At 38.0% G+C, this 7886-nt stretch overlaps 1 pseudogene; it reads left to right on the top strand.

The window, feature by feature from the left end:
* Positions 1 to 1497: 1497 nt before the first annotated feature.
* On the top strand, positions 1498 to 2021 carry LOC148567446 (uncharacterized; annotated as a pseudogene).
* Positions 2022 to 7886: the final 5865 nt, after the last annotated feature.

Genomic DNA, 7886 nt, shown 5'->3' with positions numbered 1-7886 from the left:
ATCTTGTGCCAATTTGAGTGGTTTTTATCAAGTCTTTACCCACTTATTCATACTATTTGCATGGTTTTATATTTTCCTTCTTAATTTTATTCTATAATTGGAAACTTGCTTCCCGAGCCTTTTAATTACCAAAAATTAATTCTCTCTTATCACCATTCGATGCTTTGATATGTGTGTTAAGTGTTTTCAGAGATTACAGGGCAGGAATGGCTTAGAGGATTGAAAGGAAGCATGCAAAAGTGGAAGGAATACAAGAAGTTGAAGGAACTGCAAAGCTGTCAACCTGACCCTCTCGCACTAAAACGGTCATAACTTGAGCTACAGAGGTCCAAATGATGCAGTTCTAGTTGCGTTGGAAAGCTAACGTTCGGGGCTTCGATTTGATATATAATATCTCATAGTTCCCTGACTATAGGCGACGCTAACGCGTGCTCCACATGGACACGTCGCAGTGACGAAAAATCAGCGTGTTTGAATTTGCAACCAGCGAATTCTGGCCTGTTTCTGACCCAGTTCTCGGCCCAGAAAACACAGATTAGAGGCTATAAAGTGGGAAAATGCATCCATTCATGAACATGCTTTCCATTATTCAGTTTTAATAATTTAGATGTAGTTTTTAGAGAGAGAGGTTCTCTCCTCTCTCCTAGGTTTTAGGATTAGGATTCCTCTTAAAGGATTTAGGATTTCAACTTCTTCTCAGGTTCAACGTTCCTTTTATTTATTTTTCCAATTTACTTTATGAACTTTTCCATGTTAGATTTGAATTTATGTTTAAACGTAATTTGATGTGTTTCAGATTTATGATTGCTTTATTCTATTTATGATGTCTTCAATTTAATTTAGAATTTTCCCTTTTGGCTTTAGTTAAATAATTGGTGATGCTTGAGTTATCAAACTCGAGGTGTTGACTGAAAATTGGAATTCTTCAAGAATTAAATCGAGTTTCAATAACTCTAGCCTTTTCCAAGGAAAGACTAGGACTTGAGGATTCAAATTAATTCATCCACTTAACTTACCTTCATAGTTAGAGGTTAACAAGGTGGGAGAAAAATCCAATTCTCTTCACAATTGATAAGGATAACTAGGATAGGACTTCCAGTTCTTATACCTTGCCAAGAGTTTTATTTTTTATTTAAATTAATTCCTTACAATTTACTTTCTTGCCATTTACTATTCTTACTTTTTATCTTATACATTAAAAACCCAAAATTCTACCTTTTTCATAGCTAATAATAAGTCATACCTCCCTGCAATTCCTTGAGAAGACGACCCGAGGTTTAAATACTCAGTTATCAATTTTATTGGGTTTGCTTAAGTGACAAACAAAACTTTTGTAAAGAAGGAATTCTTGTCGGTCTAGAAGCTATACTTACAACAGAGATTTATTTTTAGAAAATTCTAGATCGCGCGAGAGTTTCGCTCTTTCAATGTCCCGTGGGAGGACGATGATGTGACACCACCACCCCCAGATGACGACGACAAGGAGGTTACCATTCCATGGGGTAGGTGGGTGCACGAGAAGCCTCCACCCAAGCGCCGTTCTCGAGCCAGAGTAGTGGTGGAGGTAGCTCAGCCCTCTTCATCGGTAGCAGCAGCAGGACCCGCCTCATCTTCAGCAGCCGCAGCATCCTTACCACGACCTCCTGCACCTGAGCCGACATACCTGTTGGTACAGTGCCTGTTTCGCTTCATGGAGCGCAGCGAGTGTCGTGTCATGCGACGTCTCGATCGCATAGATCAGGTGTTCGCATCACAGGGCATCGAGCTACCTCCACTTCCAGACTCTCCTGCCTCCGAGGAGCAGGATCAGAAGGAGGAGCATGGTGAGGAGCCGATTCATCAGAATGTACCACCAGAGACATAGGCCACCACAGAGATACAGCCGCAGCCTAATCCACAGCCTGAGCCGCAGCTTGAGCCAGTACCACAGCCATAGCCTGAGTCTGAGCCACAGTCCGGCGCGATTGTTGACCCCTATCCCGAGCTTCAGCAGTAGCATCGAGGACGATGCTTCTTCCTAAAGTGTGGGGAGGTCACCGTTCGTGACCGGTGTATTGCATATTATGTGGTGAACTTTCAGATATTTATTTCTAGTTTCTGCTACTTTATTTTATTTTGCACTTTATCTTTGAGATCATTTTGGGATTACTGTACATATCTGCTATTGTGGATACCCTTATTTTGATTGTTGCACACTTTTATTATATATATGTTACATTTTGGCTTTTGATTGTGATTAGAAAATATTTTTGGATTGTTAAAACTTAGTTGACCTTTTTTGTATAAGAATTGTGTTTTGATTGAAAAAAGGGTAAACTAGGAAAAATTTTTAAAATTTTCTAAATCACAACCTTTCATTAGAATAAGCTTAATCATTATGATGAAAATTTCCAAGAAATCCATTTCTAAGGAACCACCCCAATTGGTTGAAAAATTTTTTTTAGGACTTGCTTAAATTATACACTTTGTGGATCATGTTTTGAGTTTAAGAACACAAGCATGAGAGTTTTGAGCCTAATTGTGTGGTTACATCATATGACCACTTATTTTCATTCTTGTGTGCATGGTTCTCTTCATATAAGTGTAATCTTTAATTTGTTTGATTCTTTATGTCCATTATTTTATGTATACATGCAATTGTATGATTGAGGCCATTGTTCAAATAGCTCACTTATCCAAATAGCTAACATTTTATCTTCCATTGTTAACCAATCTTGAGCCTATGCTTAACCCATTTGTTCTTAATTGTAGCACATTACAAGCCTAAGTGAAAAACAATAAATGTCCCTTGTTTGAATCTTTGATTAACTTAGGCTAGTGAGAGTGTTCATCATTTAATTTTGGAAAAGTTGGGTACATTGGGAAGGGATAAAAGTGTGTGTGTATGTTTTGTTGAAAAATTTTGAGAATTGGGTACATACCATGTATTAATTATGTGTAAACCATACGTATTGACATTTTTGTATATATTTTAAGTTGAAAAAAAAAACTAGAAAAAGAAAGAAAAAGAATTGCAATAAAAAGGGAACAAAATGTCCCAAGATTTAAAGTTCCATAAATTCAATGCATATGTGTGGTAATCAAAAGAGAATGCATAAGTGTGTGAAAGAGTGAAGAATGGATAGTTAGGTTTGTTTAGAATTGTTTAGGTTGTCATCGGTTAGGTGGGAAGTTTAAGTTAATCAATGATCCAAATTTCAATTTCACTTGACCATATGCATCCCACCTTGACCCTAGCCCCATTACAACCTATGGGAAAGTCCTCATGATATTTGTATGCATGCATAAAGTTATTGTTGATTGTTAGATGAAAAACAAATCTTGGAAAGCATGATTAGGGGAGAATTTAGTGAATCAACCCCATACACTTGAGTGCCTAAGAGCGGATACACATCTGGCGAGGGTTCGATCGCTCAATTACATGTTTCCGCCCATGATCATCTTTTCTTGCAAGTTTGTAAAATATTTCAATGATTCAATCCAATTGTGGTTTGCTTTGCCTGTGAATGCCTTAGACCCTAGTGCTTGCATGTGTATTCTTGGAGATTGATTTGTTTTGATTGAGCCATTGCATTCATACAGATAGATTGTATTTAGTTAGTTCGCATTGAATAAATGTTGATACCCTTTGCTTCTTTCATGATTTTAGCATGAGGACATGCTTAGTTTAAGTGTGGGGAGATTTGATAAACCCCGATTTCATGGTTTATCTTGTGCTTATTTTAGGGGATTTTACCACCTTTCCCACATTTATTCAATGAAATAGCATGGTTTTATAATTCTCCCTTGAATTATGCTTAAGTGTAAAAACATGCTTTTTAGGCCCTTAAATTTGTAATTTTGATTCACTTTAATTCCATTCAATGCCTTGATGTGTTTGTTGAGTGATTTCAGGTTCATAAGGCAAGTATTGGATGGAAGAAATGCGGAGAAAAGCATACAAAGAGGAGAATGCATGAAGAAACAAAGATTGGGAATGCATCAATGGGCGCGCATGCGTGCAAGGCGCGCATGCGCAGAAGTGGTTTGCATAGAGACGTGCACGTGTACATGGCGCGTCCACACGGATGAAGAATTTGCCAATCGACGCGCACGTGCACATGGCGCTTACGCGCCGATACCAACATATGGCCCACTTAAAGGCAAAACGCTGGGGGCAATTTCTGAGCTGCCCAGGCCCAAATCCAACTTGTTTCTGAGTGTATTTTATGCAGAATTGAAGTCCAAGCAAAGGGGGAGCAATTAGTTAGTCAACATGAGCCTTTAGTTAGTTTTCTAGAGAGAGAAGCTCCCTCTTCTCTCTAGAATTAGGTTAAATTGTTATAGATCCATGTTTAATTCCTTGCTTTCATCTTGTTTCTTTTATAATTTCTCATGTCTATGTCTTGATCTCTTTAGTTGTAATGTTAATTTCTCATTTTGTCTTCCTTTGTGATGATGAACTCATGTTGGATTTGGTTTATAATTAATGTAATTTGATGTTGATATTTCTTTCATGTTGATCTTGCTTGCTATTGTTGAGTTCTTGCTTATGATAGTTATGGATCTCCTTAATTTTAGCATTTTGTGATGTTTACTTTTAGTGCATATTAGATGTTTGATATAATGCTTCCTATAGTTTTTGAGTAGTTCCCTTGACCCTTGGCCTAGACTAAGGGGATTGAGTGATCTTGAGTCCTTGGGCTTTGTTGAATTGGTAATTTTAGAACCCTTGAGGATTAATTTGATAACCATTGACTCTAGCCTACTACTAAGTCAATTAGTACCTAGGTTGGGACTTATGGATTGATGTTGATCAAGACATTTGAAGTACTCCAAGCCTAGGAGTAGGCATTACGTACTTAAGGCTTTCGTGAGTTTACCTAATGAGCTCGGTTCCACATGATTATCAATGTTTGAATTATGACAAGGATAGTGATCTCAATTACCTAAATCTTAACCAAGAGTCCCTTATCTTGCTTCTTTTAATTGCTTGTTTGATTTACTTTTCTTGCCATTTATTTTATTCTCCCTTTTATCAACCAAAACCCCTTTTTATCCCTTGTATTCTCATACCCAATAATTGACCACTTCATTGCTATCCTCGTGAGACGACCCGGAGTCTAAATACTTCGGTTATAAATTCATTGGGGTTTGTTCTTTGTGACAACCAAAATTTTTGATGGGAAAATTGTTTGATTGGTTTGGAGCTATGCTTACAACGAAGTAATTCTTTTCCATAAGAAGAAAATCTAGACCGATACGACAAAAGCTCATCTATCACAAAGCTGACCTCCAACTTTGCCTCAAACGTCCAAGCTCAAGGTGCAATGTTGGAGCCAAATTTACTTTCTTGTTATTTACTTTTCTTGCCAATTATAAATCAAACCCCCTTGTTCTTCATAGCTAATAATTGATCACTTTATTGCAATTCCTTGTGAGACGACCCGAGGTTTGAATACTTCGATTACTTTTCATTGGGGTTTGTACTTGTGACAACCAACAATTAAAATTTGATTTGAGGATCGAATATCAGTTTGGGCTATGCTCACAATGAAATTATTTTGCTAAATTCCGAACCGGTATAAATCCTAGTATTAGTGACCATTTACTGTGACTGTATCTTGTGTACCTTTATTCAAAAGTTCAAGACTTCCATGTGGTGAGACCTTGGTTACTAGATAAGGGACAGTCCATTTTGACTTGAGTTTACCCGGGAAAATTTTGAGCCTGGAATTGTACAATAACACTTATTGCCCTGGTTCAAATTCTCTTCTAGAGATTTTCTTGTCATGCCATCTTTTGGCCCTCTCCTTGTATATCTTAGCATTCTCATAAGCTTCCAGTCTGAATTCATCCGGTTCATTGAGTTGCAATAGACTTTTCTCCCCTGCTATTTGGGAGTCAAGATTGAGGAGCTTAGTGGCCCAGAAAGCCTTATGCTCGAGCTCCACAGAGAGGTGGCAGGACTTGCCATAGATTAGCTGAAATGGTGACCTCCCAATTGGGGTTTGAATACAGTTCTATATGCTCACAGGGCATCATCCAACTTTTTTACCCAGTCTTTTCTTGCAACTCCAACCATCTTCTCTAGGATTCTTTTTAACTCTCTGTTTGCCAATTCAACCTGGCTATTAGTTTGAGGGTGGTATGGTGTGGCCACTGTGGAGCAGCTTTTCCATCTTCTTATTACAAAAGTGACTGCCACCATCACTAATAAGGCCTTTAGGCACCCCATATCTGGTAAAAATGTTCTTCTTGAGAAATTGGAGAACAAATTATGCATCACATGTAGTGGTTGCTATGGCTTCAACCCATTTAGAGACATATTCCACTGCCACCAATATGTACTTGAATGAATATGATGGAGGAAAGTGTCCCATGAAATCTATGCCCAAAGGTCAAACAATTCTATTTCCAAGATGAAGTTCTGAGGCATTTCATTCCTCTTTGTTAGGCCACCTGCTCTTTGACATTCATTGCACTGGTTCACAAATTCTCTGGCATCTTTGAATATGGATGGCCAATAAAAGCCACTTTGAAGCACTTTAGCAGCTGTTCTTTCGGACCCAAGTATCCACCATAACCTGAACTATGGTAGTGCCATAGGATGCTTCTCATTTCTCTTTCAGGAACACACCTTCTGATCATTCCATCTGGACATCTCTTGAACAAAAGGGTTCATCCCATAAGAATTTCTTGGCCTCATTGAGCAACTTCTTCACTTATTGCCTGGTGAAATCTTGGAGAATCCTTCTTCCCACCTTGTAGTTTGCAATATCAGCAAACCAAGGTCCTTGTTGGACTTGGAAGAAATTCTCATCTGGGAACTTCTCATTCACTAGTTGTGGTGTATCTTGGTTGATCTCTTGTGGTAACCTTGACAAATGGTCTGCAACTTGGTTCTCACTTCCTTTCTTATCCCTTATTTCAATATCAAACTCTTGTAGCAACAACACCCACCTGATGAGCCTTGGCTTTGCATCCTGTTTAGACATGAGATACTTGAGAGCAGCATGGTTAGTATATACTACAACTTTTGAACCAATCAAGTATTGTCTAAATTTATCAAATGCATATACAATTGCCAAGAGTTCTTTTTCTGTGGTAGTGTAGTTTTTCTGTGCCTCATTTAACACCTTACTTGCATAGTATATGACATGATGCAATTTATCCTTCCTTTGTCCTAATACAGCACCAATTGCAACATCACTTGCATCACACATAAGTTCAAAAGGGAGTCCCCATTCTGGGGGTGTGATGATTGGTGCTGTAGTGAGTTTAGTTTTCAAGGTTTCAAATGCATGCTTGTAGTTCTCATCAAATATAAAAGGATTGTCAACCACTAGTAAGTTACTTAGTGGTTTAGCTATCTTTGAGAAGTCTTTGATGAATCTTCTATAAAATCCAGCATGTCCAAGAAAACTTCTCACTGCTTTCACATTGATTGGTATAGGAAGCTTTTCTATGATTTCTATCCTAGCCTTGTCAACTTCTATACCTTTGCTTGAAATATTATGCCCAAGAACAATACCTTCTGGTACCATGAGATGACATTTATCCAAATTTAAGACTAGGTTTGTTTTTTGGCATCTTTTCAAGACAAGGGTTAGATGATGCAAGCAAGTGTCAAAAGAGTTACCAAAAACAGAGAAATCATCCATAAAAACCTCTAAAAATTTTTCTACCATACCAGAAAATATGAAAAGCATACACCTTTGAAAGGTTGCTGGGGCATTGCACAGCCCAAATGGCATCCTCCTCTAGGCATGATGCCAGGGCATTTTGGCCAATTTTACTGACCTTTTCTTTACTGTTTTTAGGATAGTTTCATGCATTTTCTTAGGAAATAAGCTAGTTTTGGGTAGATATTCACTTACACCTTGATTCAAGCATACATTGTGCAT

The sequence above is a fragment of the Arachis ipaensis genome, chromosome B4 (genome assembly GCF_059453495.1).
Source record: "Arachis ipaensis isolate K30076 ecotype BB chromosome B4, ASM5945349v1, whole genome shotgun sequence".
NCBI lineage: Eukaryota > Viridiplantae > Streptophyta > Magnoliopsida > Fabales > Fabaceae > Arachis > Arachis ipaensis.
Note: the sequence above shows the minus strand (reverse complement) of the source record. Positions and strands in the feature narration are given on the sequence as shown.